At 37.1% G+C, this 26,408-nt stretch overlaps 1 protein-coding gene and 1 pseudogene across 1 annotated transcript in view; both read right to left on the reverse strand.

Moving 5' to 3' along the window:
* Window positions 1–26,408, reverse strand: part of HS3ST5 (heparan sulfate-glucosamine 3-sulfotransferase 5) — a 308,965-nt gene that overhangs the window by 200,314 nt on the left and 82,243 nt on the right.
* On the reverse strand, window positions 21,548–21,810 carry LOC122752844 (annotated as a pseudogene).

Consider the following 26,408-nt stretch of genomic DNA (forward strand, 5'->3'; position numbering starts at 1 on the left):
GTGGATCATTATCAGGAACTTCTTGTCACACTCAATAGGTTAGTTACCTATCCTAGATTTTTGTCTTTTTGGAATATAGCAGATGCTGCATAAATATATATTGATTAATTGAAAATCAATGACCTGATACATCTAAAATATCCAATAATTACCTCTTATTATTAGAATTTTGCAATTATGCTTTCTCTCTCTCTTCATAGACTGTAAACTTCTTGCAGACAGGGATATGGTCTTCTATTTCTTCTGATTTTTTTGTAGAGCAAAGCCTTACACATGGTTGACACTCAGAAAATATATGTGATCATTCAAATAAAGGAAAGAAAATACTCTCTGTTCTAAATAGCACATCATTTGGTTGACTTTATCTAGAGACATGTTTATGGTTACCAACTCTTTATGTAGTTAAGCTGTTAAAAACTCAAAAAGCTTATGATCATCTTTATAGGCATCACTAAGACTTTTAGACACTGTTGACAGAATGCATAAAAATGCATGCAAAGGCCAGAAACACAATTTAGTGCATCAATTCATATGTACCTCTACTCATAGCATCTCAAAATGGAATTGAAATTCAAAACAATTTTAACTCTAATCTGCTGGTGACAAGGAGAATGATGTGTTTATTGAGAAAATACTGCCATGTAGTGGAAATACCACCATACTTTTTTTAGAATGGCATAAAAAGTGCTTGGATCCAGAATCAGAGGACCTGTGTTCAAATACTGGCTTTGCCATTGACTGCCTATGTAATCTAAGGCAATTCACTAAACCTTTCTAAACCTCAAATTCCTATTATTTGAAATAAGATGACTTCTAATGTCCCTTACACCTTTAAACCTTTGATCCATGAATCTGGGAATAAATCTGGCACTGGCTAGTTGTGATGTGGGGGAAGCCAGGTAATATTTACGAGTTTGGTCTCCTTGTATGAAAAATGGGGACAAAAATGTATGCTTTTTCTATATCATAAGGTTGTTTTAATGATCAAATGCAATCATGACAGGCTGCTTCTCCTCTCCTCTCTGGGTCCATTTTCCTCAGTCAAATAAATAGATAATTTCTTCATTCTAAGGGTATAAGTACACAAGCACAGTTATTAAGTTGAATTGGGGGCAGCTAGGTGGCACAGTGGATAGGGTGCTGGCCCTGGGGTTGAGGACCCAAGTTCAAGTCTCACCTCAGATACTAGCTATGTGACCCTGGGCAGGTCACTTAACCCCAATTGCCTTAAAACATTCAGGGACACCTCCAATCAGCCTGATATATCTTGCCACTGGACCCAGATGACTCTAGAGGAGAGAGTGAGGTTGGCGACCTCACACAGTCCTCCCTCACTTAAATCCAATTCAGTACAAGTCATGACATCACCCTGATGTCATGATCCTCTTTTAGAATGAAGGACAAACAATAACAATTAAGGTGAATTGGTAGACACTTCAAAGAGGCACAATTTTTATCAGTGTGGCAAAATCAGAAGACGTGGCAGCCCCTCTACACCTTATCAGATAACCTCTGGAAGGGACAATGACTAAATGAAATCATCACCTGGCTTGTCAGTCCTCTGGCTAGGCTCTGATAGCTAACTCATAGTCCCTCATCATATACTCAAAGGTTGTCCAGCTTGAAAGGACCTTCCAGAGGTTGGATTCTACTATTACAACCTCCCAGGGTGTGATGAAATCCCCACATCCTAAATAAGATGATCAGAGTGGGTCTTGAATGGAGATTTTATTATTATTATTATTATTATTACAATTACTAGAAAAAATAGATTTGCTGTTTTGAAAATATAATTGCTTGTTTCCACTTATGACTATAACATTCTGTCATAAAAGGACTGCAAGAAATAACAACTACAAACCCATCAAGTTGAAAATTGTTTATAATACCTATTAAAACATGTGGTCTAATGAATAATTCCAATGTCTCACATGGGCAATATGACAGTTCACAGAGCAAAAAGCATTAATATTTATTAGGTTCTATATTTGTATATATTCCTCAAGAATTTCTTAAAAATTAATGCTGTTTCTAGTTCTGAGTCAGGGTCTCTTCCCTAATAAAATAAGTCTGCTTTAGTTGGATAATGTATATGTTAAGACAACATTTTAAAAGCTGAACACTTCTGAATGGATACAAAAAGATATTTGTAGCTCTTGCAACAGGAAAAAAGTAGCACATAATAAATATGACCCAGTTTCCTCTGGAAACTAACAAGAAGATATCATGTGACTACAGATACCAATAGCCATCAAGCACCTACATATAGATTCATGGAACTATTTCTATTTCTAGCACCTAGCATAGTGCCTGGGACACAATCATTTAATAAATGCTTGCTGATTGATTGATGGGGCAATATAATTATATAACCAGAAGAGGCTTTAAAGATAATCATTATACTGGCTGATACTTATGTATTGCTTTAAATATTTCAACACACTAAATATACATTATTTTATTTCATTCTCCAGATAAAAAATGTAAATTAGGCACTACATGCATTAGCATCTTTTTACAGCTAATGAAACTAAGGCCAAGGAAAGTAAAATGACTTGCCCAATGTCACATAACTAGTTCGTGGAAAAGGTATTACGAGAAACCAACATATATTGAATTCCTGTTCACATTTATTCTCATTATCCCTTATTACTTCTATAATCTAGATCAGTAATCTCTTGAACTAGTCTTTAAACTATTTTGAAAGAGTTGGGAAACAATTACACATATTTCAGACAGTTGCACTTGCTCCAAATCTCACCAATGTACTTCCATTGCATATCATCATGTCTCTGCTGAAATAAGCTCCTTGGTTTCCTCCATATGGGAAATTGCCTCAGCAGCATGCTTTATGCATACTCTGGAGGCTCAAACACATGCATTGGAGAACAGATATCTCAGGGATACTGACCTGAACAGAAATTTCCTCCATAATATCCAGTTGTAAGTTAAGAGACAGAGAGACAGAGAGACAGAGAGACAGAAAGAGAGAGAGAGAGAGAGAGAGAGAGAGAGAGAGAGAGAGAGAGAGAGAGAGAGAGAGAGAAAAGAAGAAGAATGAAGAAGAGGAGGAGGAGGAGGAGAAGGAGAGACATTATACAGGGGTTAATCAACAGGCCTTATCTACTGGCTATATACAATAGATGAATGAGAGGGAAGAGTCAAAGATGACATAATAGTTTTTTAAACTTGGTTGACAAGGTAAGTAGTTTTGCACAGAAATATTTATTTTTTAAATTAAAGAGGGAAATATAATGGATTTAGTAACTCTCACAGAACACAAGCAATATGGACCACAAGTTGAAAATTACTGTTCTAAAACATATGGCTTAGTCAAATTTGAATTCAGTTCTTTCTTCCTGACTCTAAGGTTACTTTGTATAAACTTTATAATTACTTACTTGAGTATATGTTATATTTTCTCAGTGTAATGTAAGCGCCTTGAAGATAAGGATTATTTTGTTTTAGCCATTAAATTTTAGCACTTAGCACATAGTATGTGTTTAAATTTTTTTTTTTAAATTTGAATTGAACAAGACAGATTCAAAGTGTAACATAAAAATCAAAGTAAGTTAAGGGAAGAAAAAGAACAAAAATTTTGATGATGAAGAAAAGTTTTGCATAGTAAATAGTACCTGAGAGCTAAACCTTGACAGATGCCAGGGGTTAAAGAAGCCAAAGTGAGAAAAAAATACATTCCAGGCATAAGGGTAGTCTATGCAAAAACACAGAGGTGGGACATGACTCGCTAGATTCAGGAAACAGGTAGTAGGTCACTTTGACTTCCTTCCCTGCTAGCTTAGTCCCCAGAAAAGGCAGTCTCTTCCAAGGTGACTTCCTTCTTTAGTAGCACCTCATGTGAGCTTATATAACCACCCCCTCATTTCTTATATTTTCCCCTCTCCCCACCAATACCTCCAGGGTGCAGAAATGGCTACTTACAGCTCTTTGAAGAAATAGGGGCTTGTGATCTAGTGACTGGTCCTTCTCACATGCCATATGTCAATATGGAGTGAGCTGTAAAGAAAGGCTGTAAGATCAGATTCTGTTGAATGTAGAGTATCTGAATCATGGGCATCTGAGTTGCTCCTGGCTTTTGTTTCATAAGAATACAAGGGGTGGGGGGGCAAGGGACCACTAGGTGATCCAGGACACTGGCATTATGACACTTCATATTGAAGTGTCATTTGAAAATGAATGCTAATGGGCATTCACAGCACTTCACACATCCTGCATGAATTAGTTAAAAGTTAAGATGGTCCATGAGGGGATGTGTGAAACAGTGAATGCCTGCCTATTAGCTTGGTTTTTCATTTTCAAATGCAGTGATTGGCTTTCTTTTCCAGAAGCACACCAATTTATTTGAACCTAACCAATGCTTGAAATTATACAGTTTCTAGAAGAGCAATTTATCAATACCTGTGTTATACAGTCATGTGGAATACTTTATAAAAGTCAATGTATTCACAGCTAGCTGAGAATAACCAGAACGGAGATATATATAGCAAGGTGACAAATAAAAGCTGTTTCCTCAGAAAACCTCTGCTACAATTTCTATTGATCAAAGGAACAAAACATATGAAACATATGAATTAGAAATAGATGACTAGCAAAGCATGGCACCTTGTACACAGTCGCTGTGTGCTATATATTTGCTAAGGGAAAATCCCAAATTAGGCAAATGACAAGAAACAGTTTAAATGAGCAAAAGAATTCTCCTTTTGTTAACAGAGAGTACAAATGGTTGGATTTGGGAGAAGATGACATAAGTTATGTAAATTAGGGCCAGTGTCTTCATTCACTTTTGTTCTGGTTAATGTAGTAGCTTGTAAATGTAGGAGAAGTATCAGAGCTCTAAGCTCTGACTGTGATCAATGTCTCTGCTTGCTTATTTTTGTTCTGGGTCTTTTAGAACCCAGAAATCACTTGATATCTGCAAGTGCCCAGAAAATGCTAGCATGGGTTCTACATGTAGCTTGCAGCTAATGCAACAGTGGATATCATGAACTTGGAGTCAGGAAGGCCTGAGTTCAAATGTTGCCTCAGACACATAGTAGTTGTGTGACCTTGAGCAAGTCATTTGACCTCTGTTTGCCTCAGTTTCTTCAATTGTAAAATGGAGAAAATAGTTGCACTTACAACCCAAAATTTTTGTGAGGATCAAAGGACATAATATTTGTGTAAAGCACTTGGCAAAGTGCCTGAACCATAGTAGGCACTATATAAATGTTAGCTATCATCATCATTAACAGCACTATCATCACTGCTCCACTCACGCATGTGGGTTTTGTCATGGGATCTCAGTCACTGGCAATTGCATATCAAAACAATTTGGCCTGAAAGTACAAAAACTAGCTAGAGGTGCACATTTACCACTCAAATGGGCAACAATTAGAGGTAGTGTGGTAAAGTATCAAGAATATTGGAATTTGAAGTCAGAAGGTTCAAATTATGCTCTGCCATTCATTAGGGTGACTGAACAAGGGAGGTAATTTAACTTCTATGGAAGGCCTCTATATAACTAAGGGTTGGGATTCATTCTCTAAGTTCCCATTTAGCTTGAAATCTTATGACCTTATAATTGTGTTAGTATTTTTACATACAAATGGAGAACAAGAGGTAAAATAAACTAACCCAGTTCCCTGGGTTAAAGGGTCTTTAAAGCTTTAAAAGGGTTGGTGATAGCCCAGGGAAAAGGTTCTGAAAGAGGGTTATCAGACTCCAAAGACCCTCATGTATACTTTTGACTTTAATCCTCATTCAATCTCTACCTTCTCTTACACTGAATGTGGGGATTCATAATTTGGCACATTGTCCCTTAGCTTATTTTGATCCCATAGTGGCCACTTGCAGCACTATCTCATCTGTATATCCCGTTAACCCCATCTTAGAGTTGACAAAGTGTCAGAGGCAAAAGCCTTTATGTAGAAAACATAGCAAGGGAAGCAAAATGAAATACTGGAAAAGGTAATGGATCATGGTGTCAGAAGACAAGCGTTTGCAAACTGGACTCAAGTAAGTTTGGCCAAGTCACTACACCTCTAGGGATGTTGGTTCCATCATCTGGAAAATGCTGGGGTAATATCAGACAGATTATGTAAATCCTTTCCAGCTCTAAAAGTGTGATGCTATTATCTCAAGGGAAAATGGTGACAAAAGTAGGAATTAATGGGACTTAGCCTTACTAGATTTCCAGCTATACTATATGTCAGTAATCATTAAAACTACTTGTAACTGATTAAAGAAGTGGAAACAAATAAATCCTAGAAGCAAACACCACAGCCCAGTGTTTGAAAAAAACAACGATAACAAACTATTTTCAGAGGGATTTTCTACTCAAGAATAACTGCTAGAAGAAATGAAAAGAAATGTGGCAGAAAATAGGTTCAGAACAGAATCTCACATCATCTACTACAGCAATCTCCAATTAGATAAGCAAATGAAATATTAAGTGGCAATTCATCAAGTATTATAACAATATGGGAGGGATGTGCCATCTACAATTATGGTTGGGAAGAAAAAAATTATTAACCAAACATGGGATAGAAAAGATCATGTAAGATGAAAGCACTTTTGAAGATCTAAAATTAAAAAAGCACTTTTGCATGGACAAAATCATTGGAACTAGAATGAGCCATTTTTGAAGGGAGGAAAATCTTTGCAGTAGAAATCTCTGAAAAGTCTGATATTCAATATGTATATAGAATTGAAATACATATACAACACTAAGAACCATTCCATAAATAGCTAACTGGTCAAATTATCTAGATATAAAACAACAATGTCCAATTCCCACCAAAATATTCCTAGTAGAACTTTTTTTTTTTAGTGAGGCAATTGGGGTTAAGTGACTTGCCCAGGGTCACACAGCTAGTAAGTATTAAGTGTCTGAGGCCAGATTTGAACTCAGGTACTCCTGACTCCAGGGCTGGTGCTCTCTATCCACTGCACCACCTAGCTGCCCCCCTAGTAGAACTCTTATGAGTAATAGCAAATGCTTGAAACAAAGTAAAGACAACGAATTGGGAATGGACAAACTGTCATATGTGAATATAGTATTACTATGATGTGAACCACTCCTAATACAGTGCATTCAAAGAAACTTGGGAAGATTGGTATTTACTGTTTTCCTGGTTCTTCATTCTGAATCAGTTCATACCAATTCCAGAAGACAGATAATAAACTAAATTTACTACTCTAGGTAAAGAGGTAGAGAATGCTGGGTATAGACTGTTGCAATATTTGGTTGCTGTGTCAGCTTATTTGGCTTGACTGACTTTCTTTTTCACATGAGAGGGTTTAGGGGCATTGCATATCAAAGAAATATCAGTGGTGTAAAAACCATCAGAAATAAAACTTTTAGAAAACCCAATTTATGCAGGGTAGCTTAAATTTCTAAGGATTTAAGGGGAGTAGTTGCAATGAAACTTGGTAGAAATAATGAACATAAACAATGAATTGATCAGCTAACAGCATTTTGAAGGTTATATCACTTATTATCAACCAATAAACATTCATTATAAGTTTATTATGTGCCAAGCACTGTGCTAGGCAGCAAGAATACAAAAAGAAGAATGAAATAATATCCTGAAAGAGGCTATATCTTATCAGAAGAGACAATGTATACATATTTTTCTAGATATTGAATTTTTACAAAATGGACAAAAGGTAACGTGAGCCTTGAAGGAAGTAAAGACTTTTAAAATGTAAGGAAGGAGTCCATTTCAGGCATGGGCAAAGCCCAGTGCCAAGCCATAGTAATGGGAAATGTCCTAGGTATGAGAAACAGGGATAAGACCATGCCTTGTCAAGACCTAACCCTGGACTGCTCTCATTATCCACTTCCTTCACTCCTATTCATATACTGCTTGATGACACTTTCCCTTTCTCCTTTCATTTAAATACCTTATCCCATATTTAACTTCAAAAAGTGGGACCATTTGCCAAGATTTTTCCTTTCTCTCCTCCCCTTCATCTTACATCACTCAGATATCCTTGTCCACCATCTTCTCCTCCCTGTCTCACATGAAGCAGCAGGTTTTCTCCTTGACAAGGCAAAGCCACTCTATATACTCAATCTCAGTTCAACCAGACTTATTCAGTAAATGTTATCCTTTATCATTCCCATTCTCTCTCTTATCTGCAATCTTTCCTTCTCTGCTCTTTCCTTGCCAGTTACCTGGAAACATTCCCATGTCTTCCTCATTCTTAAAAAAACCCCTTACTTGATCTTACCATCCTAAGTAGCTATTAACCAATATCTCTGCTCCCCTTTGTGGCTAAACTTGTAGAAAACATTTACAGTTGGTGTTCCATTGACTCTTTTCTCGCTCTCTTCAAAACCCTCTGCAATCTGGGTTACCAATGATTTCTTAGTTGCTGAATTTAATGACCTTTTTCTCAATTCTGTAGCATTTGATGCTGTTGAGCACAATCTCCTCCTAGATTTTCTCTTATTTCTGGGTTTTCATGTCAGTTATCCCCTAATTCTTCTTATATCTGTCCTACCACTCTTCTCAACCTTCACTGGTAACTCATCTGTGTCATGCTCACTAACCATGAACATCCCCTAAGGTCCTGTCTAAGGCTCCCTTCCCTTTTCACTTTCTACTCTCTCACTTGGTGATCTCATCAGCTCCCATGGGTTCAATTATCTTCTATATGCAGAGGATTCCCAGTACTATATTTCCAGCCCACATTTCTCTGCTGAGCTCCAGCCTTGTATTACCAATTGTCCCTTGTATATCTTAAATTGGATTTCCTATAGGAAATATGTGTGTATACACACACACATACACACACACACACACACATATATATATATATATGTATGTATTTGGATATGTGTGTATATCTCTACACCAGAAAATAGGCCTTAACCTAATATATCTCTCCAATTGTTCTTGACTCTTGAATTTGCATATTCATCCACTTTTTGGTATTATAGTCATTGAAGACAATGGTTAGAACTATAACGTTACATGGAAGAGGCTAAATATTTGCCCAAATTAGTACATCTGAATTCCTAGGAGTGGGCAATGCTCTACATCAATAGTACACAAAGTAGATAAGCTTTGATTGTTGGAAGGCAAAGAAAAAGTAAGAAGTACGGAGCATTACCTGACTCTGATGGTGCCTACAATAAAGAGTTTTAAGGATTAGAGGAACAATAGTTGGAACAGATTAGAGATGAAAGGGTATCGAGGAAACTGCATTTCACAATTTTGGTATAGGCAGGGGTGTGCTGCTAAATGTTTAACAACTGGCTTTCTGGGAAAAAATGTATGAATGACCCTCATTTAAGTTTAATCTGCATTATTAACATTTTCTCTATCACTTTCTTAAGTAGAGACCACCAGAGAAGCAATAAATGAAGCCTGGTTTGTAGCATTTGCCAATTTCTAAGATATAGATACACTGAACATTTAGCAGTTGGCAATCATAAGCCATTGGAGCTGTCTTGAGCCCACCCCTGGGAATAAGCTCTGTCCATGTCCTCTTTTCCATATCTGTGATAAACATTCTGCTGATCTAGTAAGCAGATCATGAGGTTGAAGAGAGGACAGTATGAAACAAAATTATATAGGAGGGAGAACAGTAGATAAATTCTGAATTTGTGGGCTCATGAAAATCCTATTGGGCAATTTCCCACACCACCAATTCTGCAAGAATAGTCAGCCCTAAGAGACTGATTTTGCTGATTGCTCACAAAGCCCTTCAGATGGGGGAAGGGTCCTTAATTCTAGCTACAACCTTGGCTTGGCCTTAGGCCCTAGAACAAACTCTATTCCTGAATAGGATAAGTAAAATGGCTAAATCTGTGAGATATCTCAGAATCCAGTAAGAAAATTAGTACCAGGGTACAATAGTAATATCTGTAACAAGTAGCCTTTAGCCACCAATTCACTATTTGTCCCTGTTGTTACTTCAGATACTCTGGGATTAGGCCTTTGTTTTTGTTCTTGCCAGTTGGAATCCTATCACAAACCCTCGACCTTGTGTCAGGGTCCCCAAACTTTGCTAGACTACTGTTGGCTTGCTTGAATCTCTACTTAGTACTGGATACAGAGATTTATCTGTCTATTCTGAGCCATCCACTCATTGAACCTCCCCTGATGTCAACAGTATCTGCTTAGATCAGCTTATATTGTTTGCTATTCATTTTCCTACTGCTCTCATCTATGGTCTAGACTTCCTTCTAGTCTATTGCTGAGATTTTTTGGTTTACCAGCTCTAGCCATGTGGTCTCTCTGTTCTTGGGGTCCCAATCATCCCTGGTCCAGCAAATTTGACATCCACTGACCCTAATTTGGATAAGTTCAACTTATAAAAGGGGGCACCTAGGTCATAAAATAGTAGTAGTACACAAAGAGTATAAGGTCTGGAGTCAGGAAGATTCATCTCCTTGAGTTCAAATCTGACCTCACACACTTACTAACCATGTGATCCTGACAAGTCACTTAACCCTGTTTGCCTCAATCTCATTTGTAAAATGAGCTGGAAAAGAAATGGTAGAGCGCTCTGGTAATTTGCCAAGAAAATTCCAAAATGGGGTCATGAAGAGTAGGACATGACTGAAAAAATATAACTGAACAAGAACAACTGAATTTATAAAACACCCATTAAGCCCACTGGTTGAGGTAAAAAGGAACCAAATGTGTTAACTCCCAAAACATCACACAGTCACTGCATTCACATAATAGAGGACCAAAGGTGGAAAATAACAGTGAGACTTAATAGAACACTTTTTAGAGAAGTTAGCTGTGGATAGTGCTTCACTGTAGCTCCAGATCAATGGTCTTTTACAATAAAGACTGAGCCATGCAGAGAAGTTTTGTTTTTGTTTTTGTTTCTGAACTGTGCTTTTCATCAGCTGTGTTTAGACAGCTGGCTACTTTCCAGTGACTATGGAGTACAGCAAATTCAAAATACTGAATTGGAATGGAGGTCATCTAGTGTAAAACTATAATTTTATAGATAAGACAAATGCTTGAGAACTTTTGTGATCACCCCCCAAAAAGGCTTCCCATTGAAATATTGGCTCTTGTCCAAGCCAGATCTGGATCTGTGTTCATCAAGTCTAATCAGATCATAAATTGTGTACATTGGAAGGTGGCACCACAGTTACCTGGCACCAGGAAGCTCTGTGGATGACATCAGGATGATTTCAAATAATGATTTTGTTTCTGATGTTCTGAATTAGTAAGTAAGAAGAAATAAGACAGGCTTCACTAACACAACTAAATGAATCTGAGTTTGCCAGTTTTGTTCCTATGAACCCAGTTACAATGATAACATCAGTAATTTAATTAGAGTCTATTACAGATGGAAACAATTCTACCCACACCATTATTTGAAAGTCTAATGATTCTGTTGATTTCAATTTCATTGATAAAAGTAAAAACATTTTTAAAAATTCCCATGTTGAGCCCCTTAAGCTTCTATTGTTAGATTTTACAAAGAAAATGAAATTTAAGACTGCATTATAAAAAAAATCAATTTTTAGAACAATTTGAATCAATGTGCTAGTATCAGACAATAAAAAAAGAATTCTATTCAGAAAATCAATGACATTCAAAATAATAGCATGGGGTTCCCTTACCTGGAGGCTAAATCAGAAAATGGGTCTTAATTTTATTTAAAGTAACGCAGTTATAGGCAAGGCAGCAGGACATCTTTTCCTACAAAAATGATGTAGCTGGGGCAGCTAGGTGGCACAGTGTATAGAGCACCAGCCTTGGATTCAGGAGGACCTGAATTCAAATTTGGCCTCAGACACTTAACAATTACTAGCTGTGTTACCCTGGTCAAGTCACTTAACCCCAATTGCCTCACCAAAAAAAAAATGACGTAGCTAAGTTAAGGTTCCATCAAATGCTAGCATTCCAGGATTCTAAGAATCTATGAACTTAGACAAATAACTAAGTAATATACTACATGAGGTTATATTGTGGCTGCTTATCAGAGAAACTTAGAGGTAATGTCATCAGATTTCTTATTCAGTGCAAGGATCCCCTTTCTGTCAATTCCTTCTTAAATACATTCAGTGATCAGAAATTCAATATTTCACAAGGCAGCCCACCACATTTCTAGACAGAATGAATTGGGCTAGAACCTGCATTCCTGTAACTTTAGTCCTGCCCTCTAAAGCAACTTTTTTTTAAATGACTCCCTTTAGGTACCCTTTAGATATTCTTGACCAGGTCAAACATGGTTAATGCCAAAATTTATAGTTGTTAGTAAAACATTTACTTCTTCTTTTTTTTTTTTTGTGAGGCAATTGGGGTTAAGTGACTTGCCCAGGGTCACGCAGCTAGTAAGTGTTAAGTGTCTGAGGCCGGATTTGAACTCAGGTCCTCCTGAATCCAGGGCTGGTGCTCTATCCATTGCACCACCTAGCTGCCCCAAAACATTTACTTCTTCAAGAAAAAAAAATCTCTAGTTTAAAAATTTGTTGATGTAGAGCTAAATATTGGTCAGTATTAGGGACAAAGAATAGACAGTGATTAAAACTGCTTTAATTTTTCATTGTTGTTAATGCTAGATAATTGTTTTGCCTCATAGCTAAAGACCCTAGCCCCCCAAACAGGAAAAGACAAAATAAACCTAAGTATTTTAATTATATTTACAGATTGTCAAGGACATTATTTATTAGGGTCTGCCTTAATTAGAAACATTAGTAAATGAAAATATGTTTGGATTTGCCTTAGTATGTTTGAATTTTACCCCAAGAATACAGACTGTACCTAATTCATGTGAATAATAATAATAATAATAATAATAATAATAGCATTTATATAGCACTTTAAAGTTTATAAAGCATTTTACAAATGTTAATTAATTTGATGCATCAGTTGCTATAATCAAGAAACTGTTCTATGCCTATGCTGAATTGGTTGGTAGGCAGGACATTTCAGCATGACTCAAGTATTAGTGGGATATAGTTTGCTGTGAAAATAGCCAGTGGGGCCTTGTTCTGAGTCATGTTTATTGAAATGCTCAGATAGAGGGCATGTCCAATTTGGGAGAGGGAAAATTAAGAATAAGGCAAGAAATACAAATCAGGAGACAGAGACAGTTTCCTACTCCCCACCTATTAGAGGTAAGAAGGACCACAAGGTTATTCAGGATACATGGTAGAGACAAGATATTAGACAGTTCAGAATACTAGGTAGGTCCAGGATATAGGGCAGGCTTTCACAAGCACAGCAGAATAAAGCTCTGATCAGAGAATAGAACCATGGATGACAATGATAGACAATTGTATTTCTCTGATGACAAGCTGTGGCAAATGAGTCCTTTTAAATGAGAGACAGTCCAATTTCACTTGGATAATTCAACCTGTGAGATAGAGCTTGACAGATCTTTAAATGACCAGATATTTTACTTCTGGATTGAGTCAGAGGAAGAGTTCTTGTTCAATCTCCTTCCTTAATTCAGTACAGATGTCTTTTATGTGGCTTTCAACAGAATACATACATATACACACATATATGTATGTATTTGTCTTTGTATTCCCAACACTTGAAAGTTAAATGGCAGTGGATAGAGTGAAGTGAGGAAGACTTGGATTCAAATATGGTCTCAGACACTTAACTAGCTATGTGATTTTTAGGCAAATAAATTAACCTCTGTCTCAGTTTCCTTACCTGTAAAATGGGAATAATAGCACCTATCTCACAGGGTTGTGGTGAGGATCAAATGAGACCATATTTGTAAAGAACCCGGCACACAGTAGTTGCTTGATAAATGCTTGTTTTCCCCCTCCTAGTATTATGTCTAACACATAGTGGGTGTTTATAATAAATGCTGGTTGATTAACAGTTCAGTGTTGCTACAAGAAGAATGCTGACCACATAAAATATATGTTTTAGTGTAAAAAATTCAGTGCTTCTGCCTGTCCTTTCATAAGGTCACTAGAGTCAAACCTTATCTATAATTCTATGGGAAGGATGTTCCAAATGCATTCCAGGGGTTCCTATGAGATAATGTGGTGGTTTCATTCCCCTTAAATTCATAAGCTTTTGGTACTTTCTGATTCTGTTAGTTGTATTATGCAGTGATTTTTGTTTTTATTTTATTTTTATTTTTGAGACTACATTTCCCTCTTTTTCCAAGGATAGATGTGCAGTGGCTACTCATGGCCTGACTATAATGATATTCAACACAGAGGGTTTGATTTGCTCTCTTTCTGATTTGGGCTGTTTTGCACCTCTTTAGGCATTCTGGTGGACCTCATAGCCTAGGGAGTCACCATATTAGTGCTGGACTTAGTGAGGTCAGCCCCAGTAGCTTTAGGCCCCCTGAAGCTCTGAACTCCTGAATTCATGCAATCCACCAGTTTCAGCACTTTGCTCCCACCTCCCTCACAGAAGTAAGGACTATAGGCATGGTTGCTGGATGCAAGGATGTCTAAAGACATCTCTGTGGTCATATAGAAGCTCTGTTTGTTACTAGACCATTTATTGATTCTTGATATAGTCCCCTTTAGTCATACTGATGAGAATGGAGTGCTATTAAAACTAGAAAACTGAGGGTCAGCAACAATTGCTGTTTCTTACTGATCAACGTTTATTCCATATTTAAAGCAGTCTTCTTGGGTTTCTAATGGCGCACTTCAGACAACTTTATTCAGACTTAGTTAAAGAATCATGCAATCAAACAAGAATAATAGAATGTGCTGTAAGAAACCTCAGAGATCATTAAGTTCACCCTTTCATTTATAGACAAGTAAACTAAGGTTCCAAGAGGAAAACTGATTTACCTAATATCATATAGCTGGTTATTGGAAGCATTAGCATTTGAATTCAAGTTATCTGACTTCAAATCCAGTTGTTTTTCCAATAAAACACTATCTATCAAATGAAAGTGTTAAAGACAAATGGAAATTAAGCTCAAAATACTAATGACAGCACTTTGCCTTAAAATGTGGAAATTATTTATATCATAAAAATGTTAAAATGTCAACTCTAAAACAGACTAAGTAATCATCAAAGCCAATAGGTAACATCTATTTTTTTTTTTTTTAGTGAGGCAATTGGGGTTAAGTGACTTGCCCAGGGTCACACAGCTAGCAAGTATTAAGTGTCTGAGGCCGGATCCGAACTCAGGTACTCCTGACTCCAGGGCCGGCGCTCCATCTACCGCGCCACCCAGCTGCCCCCGGTAACATCTATTTTTATGTAGTATAAAAGTCTCTTCCTGACTTGCTATTAGAAAATTTTAAAAATATTCATTTTTGTCCTAGTACAAATTCCATTTAGGTGAATTATCCTGTGGTCTGTGACAACTAGACCTCCAAAAGGAATGAAGAAAAACTCTCCCAGATTGCTGGAGAAGTTGCCAGGTGAAGCACATTAGATGATATCAACAATGCATTTTTTTTTCTTGTTCCCCTCAATGGCAAAAATTTCATAAAGTGGAGAGTTATTTCTAGAACTAAGATCAGGCAGTAATGGACACAAAAAGGGCCTATTTCCAAGGTATATGCATTTGTTCACTTTTCTCTGCTTGGTCCTCTCCCTCTTAGTTAGCTCAGATAGATTCTTTGCTCCTCTCTATTTTTTACTATTTACTCAAGAGAGAAATAAGTCAAGGGAAAGACATTCAATCTCATGCCCTCTTGGATCTTGTTTTAAGACATGATCATTTGACTCCATTTGGACAAATCTTGAATTTTAGAGGCAAAAAGACAACACAAATGCTATACTTGTCATAAAGGAAACTCATGCAATCTCCTAGTCTTTATTCCCTCAATTTGACTTTCTTCTGGGTCATATGCAATGTTATCAGGCTTAGATTCTCATTCATTGAACAAAATCAATCCTATTTTGTGCCAGGCACTGATGATTCCAAGACACAAAAAAAATTTGTCCTCAAGAAGCATATAGGGAGAAAACAACACACACAAAATGTAATATGTAAGTCTATCTCTTATAATAAGATATTTAAACAATAGACATGTATTTAAGATACAACAAAGTAAATAAAAAGAAATTTGGAGAGAGAGGGCATCAGCAACTAAGGGTATCAGCAAAGGCTTCACCTAGGAGGGGTCACTTAAGTTGAGTTATGAAAGGAGCAAGGGAAATCTCAGAGGGAGAGGTGAGGAGGCCTTGGGTTTCAGCATAGGGGACAACCTGTGCAAGGGCACAGACTCAGGGCAATATGATAATAGCAGTTTAGGAATCAACCATTTAACATAAATACTAACTATATGTCATATACTGGGCTAATTGCTGAGGACATAAAAACACAAAAATGAAATAGGGCCTTTCCCCAAGGGGAATACCCAACAATATATAGCAAACTTTTTGTAACAGAGGTTCTCCAATGAATGGATTTGAAAACTTGTTAGGTACTTTTCTGAACCATTCAATTGATGATATAGCACCAATCCATAAGCTTGCTCACCTGATACCCTATCATATGGTCTCTGATTATGAACTTTTCTACACCTACTAAAGGCCTGGATTCTCCTTTTCTAAAGATCTCTTGGTCATGATTTGAGGAAAAACTCCTTTTCTATAGAAATAATAAGCAAAATGAAGACAAGACAAAGTTTGGTTGATAGACAACTCTACAAATAGAAAAAATGAATGAACTACTCTCTCCTTTATAACAGGCAAAATTACAACTGCTAACAGCAGGTAAAATAACTATTCAAATAATAAAGCTGTGTAAAATACGGTCCACCTCCTTCTTGTTTGTTGTTGTATTTTAATCACTCCTAACTGCTCAATAAACAGATATGTTTCTGGGATGTGATGCTTGTTGTTCCAAAAATGATTCATATGCTTCTAAGGAAAAGGAAAGCAAGAAATAGTTGCTGATAAGGAAATACATTATTAACTGTTCTATGCTTGAACACACATGTGGAAATTTAATTGACTTCAATAAAAGTTATGATGATATTTGTGGATTTAATAAAAAATGAAGGTTTTGTTTCAGAGGCTGAATCTTATAGTACATTTCTAAGCAATTTTGCTATGATTAAAGGGTATATATTGGAACTGAAATGGTCCAATAGCATTTTGTTTTATAACTGGTATTTTAAATACTTAAAAATTCCTGGAACATGAAAATTGCCCCTTTTGTTCCTCAGTAATGATAGATTTGCATGGGTCCCTTTGCCTACCTTTGGTGAATGCCAACTGGTGGTGAGTTGGGAGGGTGGTAGGTTAGTGGAAAAAACAATAGCCTAACACAGCCACCCATGAATGCCATCTGCTTTCTGACACTCATGGTAAGTCATGAGAGAAGAAACCTAAAAGGGGCAAGGTAGCAGGGTTACACTGTGCTATGCAATTATTCTTATGAGATTTATATAGCTCCATAAACGAACACCATGCTGCAATAAAAAATAAATGTCAAAATCAATAGGAACCCTTGCTGTTCAATTCTCATACTTTGTGAATTTGAATGTAGGCAATTTAAAGCATTATTCTTTTCCTTGTCATTATTGCTAATTTTCCTGGTTTAGATTACATTTTATAAGGAGTTCTACTTTCAAGTTCAACAGTCCTGCAAAGTCGCTGATCTAACAAGCCCCAAAACCCCAAAAAATGAAGAAGGAAAATTTTCAGGTGTAGAAGTTGAAATCATTTGTTATTTAGAAAGAATGCAAAATCTTTTACTCATTAATCTGAAAATTCAACACTTTCATATCCTGAAAGCAAAGAATAATAATTATTCATATAGTTCTCTACAGTTTGCAAAAGGCTTTTTTCATAACTACCACATGAGACAGTAGTTTGCAGATGTTTTGCCCATTTCACACCTGTAAACTCTCCTTAAGCAGGTGAGAACAGAGATATTTGAAGTTCAATCCCTGAATTGTTGGAATGCTGCAGTCACAATCTGACATATTAATGCTGTGTCCAATACAATTCTGAACAACAAACACAGTGAGTCTCACCAAATGATACTCTTATGGAGGGTGAGTAGGCAAATATGAAATTAAAATGGCCTTTAAGAGATAGTGCTTATAAAGACTGGGAAAATTTTAAAAATGTTCTTGCATGACATTTCACACACACACAACTTAAAAGGATTTCCTTTGAGATATAGATTGAAATGTTTTCCACAAAGAATGATAGACTGCAAGGATGAGGAAGAGAAAGAAAAATAGCAATTCATCCATCAGGGAAAAACACATCCAAACTTTAAAGCTTGGGAAGGAATGAAGCATTACTCCAATAATTCATATTTATATAGAGCTTAAGGTTTGCAAAATAAGTCTGATCACTCAGTGCCAACTTCAGGACATTGAATCAGTCTAGAAAAAGAATAAAACAGTTTCACAGAATAGGGGTTCCAATTAGAATACAATTTTTAAGAAGCAACAAACATTCTCTTTTAACAATTAAAAGTATTCAAAAGTAATTCAAAGTGTTTAAACCATAGACATATTTTGGACCAGCATTCCTTTCCTTGGGGAAAAGAAAACAACCCAGTATCTTTGTTAGTTTTTAGTGGTATGAGTTTGTGTGTAAAAACATTGTAGTTTATGAAGCAGTTAACATTCCTTTCCTGTCAGCACAGTTGGAAGTAAAGATCTACATGTGATAAAGTTAAAATATAAAAGTGCTGCTTCAGGAGGTACAATATAAGCCATGCTTGTTCTCAACCCAGTAATGTGAAACAGAAAAACCCAAGAAGTCACAGAAAATTGCTCTATGGGGTCCTGCAATGAAAGCATAATTTCAGCTCTAACTCTAACCTGTTCATTCTATTTAGGGAAAAATAGGTGAAATCTGTGCTTCTGTTGGAAATTATCCAAGTTTCTAAATGTAGAATGTGCAATGACAATGTGGAAAGGAGCTGCCCCAGATTCAGACTGAAGTGAGAGTTGGAAGATGTTCTAAACATTAGGCAGTGGTACCCTCTTTTCTAAGAATCTTCTATGTTCTGATTGAAGCCTAAAAAGCACCCTGGTTTTATTCTATTTTTAGAGCTTTTCCCATTCTGACCTGCTTCATGTTTTTCCCATTTAGATAAGGAGGGCATTCTTGAAACTGAGGGAGGAATCAAGATTTTAGCTAGATGCTGTATCAGGAGGCTCTTCACTCTGTATCATAATAAGTCATTCTTTCATTCAATTCAGGGATTTGAACCCTAGCTTTGTACATCATAATATTTGACATTAACTCTAGGATCAAGGGTTGCCCTCAGGATTGTTTTGTATGTACTACAATGAAGAAGGACAACCGATTGTTCTCCTGACATAAATTCTTCATTAAATTGTAACTAAAATTGTGTTTGACAAACTAGTCTCTGTGCTGCATTGTTTGAATTAAGAGCAAGTTGGGTCTAAAAGTGCAGAAGTAAATGAAAGACCAGTTATAAGGGGTCAGAACCATGCTGGGGTTCAGCCCCTTTATGCTTTAGGAACTGGGATACTCCTGGAGGGGATCAATAATGATAATGGTTCACATTTATATAGCACTTTATGGTTTGCAAAGCACTTTAAATACATTATCTCATTTGATCTTCATATGACCCTATGAAGTAGATGCTATCATGAACTCCATTTTATCCCTGATCAAATGACATGATATTTGTAAAGCACTTAGCACAATGCCTGGCACATAGTAAGCAGTTAATCAATGTTTATTCCCTTCCTCCTTTTATATTTGAGGAAGCTGAGGATCAGAAGGGTAACTTGACTCACTCAAGAGTCTAGGATATATTTAAGGTGGGATGCAAATTCAAGTTTTCCTGACTCCAACTCCATTAAATTAACAACCATGTCATGCTGCCTCCCAGTCCTAAGCAATCAGCAACATCTATCTTCCTTAAAATGCCAATTTTCTAATTGGCAATTAATCAATCAACACACATTTATTAGGCACCTACTATGTTCCAAGCACTTGGGGATAAAAATACAAGTGAAACAATACTTACAATTGAAAATTGTTGAAAATACTCAATAAAGACAAATAAGCATAGCATTGTATTTATAACATATTTTGTCTAATCTACTGGAGGAAAAAAAAGAGACATACTGAGGCACTAGCAAAGACTATTTTACTCACGAGACATTCCATACTAATTAAAAATAGAGCTCCCTCTATAGAGGAGGTCAGAAGGGTGTATTGAGAAACAGCACTCTCTTTTCTCACTAACTGTAGAGCTCCAGCAATGGAAAAAGAAGGAAAAATATGACATTTCCCACTCATTCTTTTGAGTATAATGGAATACATTTTTCAAGAAATAATATAGTGACATGGTTAGCTAGGCAGATCAGCCTACAAATAGCTAATTCACCATAACATAGAGCTAAAACAATATTTTCTCTAATAAAAATCTTCAGGGACCGTCACTGTGTATAGGTGGATTTTTTAAAGATAAAGTTTATCCCTTTAATCACATTTTTTTCATTTTAATACATTTGGAGTCAGGAAAACTTGAATTTGCATCCCACCTTAGATACATGCTAAGATCTTGAATGAGTCAAGAGACATCCTGGCAAAATGGATAGAGAAATGGCCTTGAGGAAAGGAAGTCACCACCTCTAAATTACCTGGATAGGTGACCCTGGGTAAATCATCAAATGTCTCAGTACTCTAGGCAGCTAAGTTGTAGAAAAGGTCCCAATGGCATTGGTAGATAAAAGTTTCCTTGCTTCCTTTAATAAAATCACAGGTCCAGTACTTGCCCCTATTCCTATGTGTAACATAACAATAAATAGATTTTGAGGGAAGGTCTGAAGGTTCTCCTAAGTGTACAATGTGCTTAGGGTGCAATGACTTTGTGACACCTGTTTTGACTACACACAAGGTTCTTTTACTCACTTTGTGGTTCTTAGTCATATTCTTGACTTGGTATCCATCTGGCAATTTCACCTGTCTACTTCCAAAAATGATTTGAGGCCACTTACAAAGTTATTTCTCACCTAAAATATGACAATTAAAAATAAAAAAAGAACCAAAACTCAGTAAAAGGTGTAAAAAGACAGATGTTAATAGGCACCTGGAATGGATTTACTGGAGCTGTGCACTGAATTTAGCTCTGAACTTTCTGGTTGTGAAAATAAAAGGGGAAACATAAAGGATTATTCAGTCTTCATGGTCCAATAAGAGAAAATGCTCACATTCATTTGGAAAGAAAACCTTTTTCCCCCTTAATTCTAGAGGGAACCTATGTGATGCATTCATCCATTCCACCTATCACCCCATATCTTTCCTCCCTTCGGTATAAACCCCTTGAGAAGACCATATTTTATATGTTCTCCTACTTCATTTTCTCTCACTCTTCTTCAATCTCTGGCTTTTGAACTCATCATTCAACTGGAACTGCTCTCTCTCCAAAGTTAATAATGATTCTCTCTCTCTCTCTCTGTCTCACCCCCCCCTCCCCTCCCCCTCCCCCCCTTTCCCCCCTTCCCCCCCCCCCTCCCCCGCCTCATTCCAATACAGTTTGTTTTTAACATGATTCAGGTCTCCCAGCGCAGGAGCAGTCAAAGATCCCATTCCTCCCACTCTGAAGGAAGAAGGGATCCAGTCCCAGGCATCAGGGTGGAGGTGAGGGAGGAAGAGGAAGTGGCTCAGATTTTCCTAGGGAAGGTATCTTCTGCAACGTGATCATCCCAAGAATTCACCCAGGACATGGGCGGAGGGACTTGTAGACACACTTGTACCACTCGCCGACAGACACGGCACCGCCTCTGTCTTTCATGGCCTTCTCACAACGGTGAAAATCCAAGTAGTTCTGCCAGCAGTTGCAAGTCTGGTTCTGGTTGAGGAAGCGGCTGTCAAAGGGCGCCCTGTGGTAGTTTCAGATCTTGGGCTTGATGTCTTCAGACATCATGGCTCCTGAGGTTGCTTCCGCTGCTGCCCTGTCACTGTCTCTGTCGTTCTTCCGGACGTCGCAGACTCAAAGTGACTCTCAGCACTCCTAATGATCTCTTAAATTGCCAAATCGAGTGACTTTTTCTCAGTCCTTGTCCTTGAATTTCTGGCAGCTTTTGATAGTGTTGATCACCCTCTTCTTGATACTCTCTCCCAAGTTTTCATGACACTACTGTTCTTAGTTCTTCTCATACCTATTTGACCACTCCTCAGTCTCCTTTGCTTGATCTTCATACAGGTTATGCCGGCTAATCATAAGTGTCCCACAGGGTTCTGTCCTGCCCTCTCTTCTCTTTTCTATACTATTTCACTTGATGGTTCATCAGCTTCCATGGAGTTAATTATCATTTCTATGCTGATGATTTTCACATCTACTTATCTATACAAGTGATTCAATTCCATCCTATTTCCTCCAGCAACAGTTTGCCCCTTATATAATCTCTATTATATTACTTATTTTCTTTTTATGACTGGATTGCTCTATTTACTTATCTTTGCCTCCCAACTTCCCTGGACTCTTTCAAGTCCCAGCTAAAAATGGACTTTTTGAAGGAAGCCTTTCTTGATCCTTCTGAATTCTAGTGTCTACCTTCTATAGATTGTTTCCAATTTATCCTGTTTATAATTTATTTGTACATAGTTATTTGCATATAGTCTTCCCCATTAGACTATGAATTCCTTGCGGAGTTATCCCCAGTGTTTAGCACAGTGTATGACACATACTTGGATGTATAATAAATATCTATTGACTGACTTAAATATGAGGTATTACACAATATAATGGATAATATATTTTACTATAATTTTATAGAAATGTGCTTAAATAGAACTCTTTACTATCAACTCTACAAAAGCTAAGCCCTTAACATTAACTCTCAATTCAGGGAAGTGGTTCCTGTGGAGAGATACACTAATATGGGCTAGGTATGATTGATCTGATGAAGAAATTCAATAGAGGAAGGGGGGATAATACTTCCAAAATTTTGAAGGATATTCTGTCAACATGTCAATTACACTGTCGTCCCTCTAACAGACTGAAGCATTGTTCCTTTTATTTTTACATATTAAAAATCAAATGCCTCAAGAAAGGCTTTTGTAGGGTCTGGATTACAGTCATTTTATGGTTGAAGTCTCTGACAAGATAACAATACTCTTCAGGTCTAAGAAGGATATATATGCTTCAGGAATGGATTAATAGGAAGACTTGACACTGGTTTCGGATATGAATGAGATAAAGAAACTAGAGTTGCGGATTCATTCCCCAGTGGAAGTGGACTATCGATAGGGTCACATATTTTTTTTTCCTTAAAGAGGGGTTTGGAATATGTTCATGTGCTTAGATAAATATTCATTTTAGAGCCCAGAGTTCTGGGCTAGAAAAATGGAAAAGATTATTTCAACAAGTGTCTGAAATCCACTTTGTACTCAAGGCTTCTTGATAATAGGTCTATAACCTATTTTGCCATGTACCTGCTTCAAATGAGAAGAGGTAGAACCTGAGTTTACTCTAGAAGGAAACTAAGTGAGTACATTCCACTTATGGAGAACACTAAGCAAATTCAAACTGTTTGTCTTATTCTTTGATGTAGGATAAAGAACAAGTGATGGCATGTCACAGGGTTGGCAAAGATTTTAGGAATCACAAAACAAGGATCTAATATAACATAACATCAATAAACTTCTAATTGTGTTCAGAATAGTAGTATTAACCATACATTTGAACACTCAATAAAAGACATACCAATAGGATCTTAGAGGCAGAAAGACCATCAGAGGTCATCCTAATTCAGATCCTTCATTTTTATAGATGAAGAAACTGAGGGTCAGAGAAATGAAATGTGTTGTTTAGGGTCATACAGGTACTAAGAGGCAGGGCTAGGATGTTTAGTCATCTCAGGCATGTCCAATTTGAAGTTTTCTTGGCAAAGATACTGGAGTGGTTTGCCATTTCCTTCTCCAGTTCATTTAACTGATGAGATGAAGCAAACAGGGTTAAGTGACTTGCTCTGGGTCATACAACTAGTAAGTATCTGACGCCAGATTTGAACTTGGGAAGATAAGTCTTTCTGACTCCAGGCCTGGCATTTTATCCACTGTACCACCTAGCTGCCCCTGGCACTCTTTCTACTGCTATTATTACACCCTCACCCCAGTGCTACTCTTTAACATACTTTAATTTCTCACTCGGATCGTTAAGGAATCTTTCATCAGCAATACTGGACAAATAGCAGGCACTCTAGTCTTTGTTGAATGGAATTGCCATAGCATCATAACAACTTATGTTTAACATTGCTTTAAGATTTATAATGTATTTTCCTGATACCAATGCAGTTAGATAGGTGGTACAAGTGAGATCCCCATTTTTCTTCCTGGGAGGAACCAATTCTTAGAGAGATTAAACAATTTATCCATGCTTACACAGTTATTAAATGTAAATAATAACAATAATAACAAAAAGCATTTATATAGCACCTTAAGGCTTACAAAGTGTTTTACAAACATCATCTCATTTTATCCTCACAGCAACCTGGATAAGCAGGTGTTATTATCTGTGTTTTATGAATAAGGAACTGAGTCAGAGTTTACCGTACTTGTCTAGTGGCACACAGCCATGAAGAGTCTAGGTTTGAATTCAGGTTTTCCTGATTCAAAGTCCAGTGCTCTGCCCCACTTGGAAATGAATCCTAAACTTATGTTTTAAAGAAATATTGTGTTGTAACTTTGGGTCTCATTGTCTATCCTGCTAAGTTTCACATCTCTTTGTGTCATAGCCTTACCACTAAAGGTCTTTTTTAAAGATGTCATCAAAAGTGGCAAATAGTGGCAAAAGTGTCCTTTGAAAGGACATGGAAGTTGTCTAGCCAGCTTTCAAAATGATGAACGCAAAAACCTTCTATTTTTCTTTTTTGGAAGATAGATTATTATTTTTCCATCCTGATTTTTCTATTCCTTATCATCATTTGGAAAACAGCTCAAGTTTCCTCTGATGTTGTGGGGTGGGGTTAGAAAGTAATTGCTCATTGCCCTGCAAAAAAATAAAAAAGTAATCGAAACCACAGGAGACACAGGTAAACTTTTAACTCTGCTGACAGCAAGAAGCAAGAAAAGCAGGAATTACTGCTGATTCCATTGTGTTCCTTCTACCTTCCTCAGACTAGGCATGATGTGAAATCCCCAAGGGGGAACCTCAACAATACGTTTCGGTTCCTCTCTGTCTGGCAAAGCCTCTAGTGACACACTGAATTGTTGATTACAGATATGCCACTTTGCTAGAATAAAAGCCTAGAAACAAGCGTGCCAATTAGCCTCCTCCCTGATGAAACTGGGAGAAGGCAGGAAATAATACGAAGGAAATGTAACAGAGAGTAAAAAAAAAAAGTATCATTCATAAGAGAAGGTGCTGAAGAATTTTGGTATTGGAATACATTAAGATGAAAGGAGCTTTCTGAACACTTTAGGAGGTGGGCAGAGAAAGGCATATCTGAGAAATCTTTAACATCAACAATCCCAGCTGCAAATATAACAAAAGCTCTTCTTTCTTTCTGGGTTACATTTTAAAGTAACAATTAATAATAAGAATAATCTCATTTTTAAAAATTATCTTTAAACGTTGCAAAAACACCACAAATATTACATAATTTGATCCTAACACCCTAGGTGCTATTACATCCCTATTTCACAGATAAGGACATTGAGGCAGAGGGTGGTTAACTGACTTGTCTAAAACTGAATTTGAACTCAGATCTTTCTGATTTAATCTTCACCACTCTATTCATTGTGCTGCCTATGTGCCTCAGGTAACTGAAGCTGTCATATGGCTAAAAAAAACAACCCTCATTTGCTAAGCATACTTGCATATCAACGTAGAAAATATGTGAAAAACAATATCTTTGTTATAAAAGACAATTTTTCAAAATGACATCACCCAGTCACTAGAATCTCCGAGTTTTCTCTTTCTCATAACAACCAATCTCTTAGCTGAACCCCGTCTTTCTGCCATATGCCAAGGGTTAGACCATTAATATGTAAAAGGAGCTGGTATCTAGAGAATTGACTCTATAATTGGAGAACACCAATGTAAACCTACCACTTCTCAAACAAGGCTCCATCCACTCTAGCATCATTGTTCTCGAAGGCTGTTAGGCCATGTCCAATTTTCTCAGTCTGTTGGAGGATACAGCTGCCTCTGTGTAGCAGAGCAGCTTTAATTATGGGGACTTTTTCTCCCCCTGGAAAGCCTCTTCCTGTGGTTTGGAAGTTTGAATTATTCAAGCCCGTGTTAATAAACTGTCTGTATCTGCCTGTTTTGCTTGGCTGGCTGGAGCGCACCTGGACCCGGTGTCTCACCACCCTTGTCTCTTCTCTTTCTTTCTCTCCCATCCCCATTCTTCTTGGTGGAAAGCAAGGAGCTCATTCTTAGAGCAAACTGTTTTTTCCCTAGACTTTCTGCCACTGATGAAACATGGTGCAGCTGACTTGTTACAGTCTATTCAGGTGAAGTCACGCAAATGCAATGCAATCTCTATGGGTTCCTCAACTCAAACTCATTTTTTAAAA

This window comes from Dromiciops gliroides, chromosome 4 (assembly GCF_019393635.1).
Source record: "Dromiciops gliroides isolate mDroGli1 chromosome 4, mDroGli1.pri, whole genome shotgun sequence".
In the NCBI taxonomy this organism is placed as follows: domain Eukaryota; kingdom Metazoa; phylum Chordata; class Mammalia; order Microbiotheria; family Microbiotheriidae; genus Dromiciops; species Dromiciops gliroides.